Here is a 333-nt window from a genome sequence, read left to right as displayed (position 1 = left end):
AACCGCCACCTCGTTGACGAAACGACACAAAACAGACATTCGGTAAAGCATAAAACCGAGAGAACCATACTAACTTGCCTACAAGAACGGTCAAACATAACTCCTATTTCAATGTTGCACAAGAAATCCCAACTTCTGAAAATATTCCCAAATAGCAGAGCAGAGTCAGCGAGGTAATATTACTTCTCAGTCTTACAAGGAGTATAACAGATGAAGTTTTCAATTCTCTTTACATCAGCTCCACACGGCAGCCCGCAGCGACAGACACGTGCGGGCAGCGGGGGGTGAGAGGGAGGACGAGAGGGTGGAAGGGTGAGGGGGGTTGGGGCAAAG

Source organism: Penaeus monodon, chromosome 22 (genome assembly GCF_015228065.2).
Source record: "Penaeus monodon isolate SGIC_2016 chromosome 22, NSTDA_Pmon_1, whole genome shotgun sequence".
Taxonomy (NCBI): Eukaryota; Metazoa; Arthropoda; class Malacostraca; order Decapoda; family Penaeidae; genus Penaeus; species Penaeus monodon.
The sequence above is the reverse complement of the archived record's forward strand: the minus strand, read 5'-3'. Positions refer to the sequence as shown.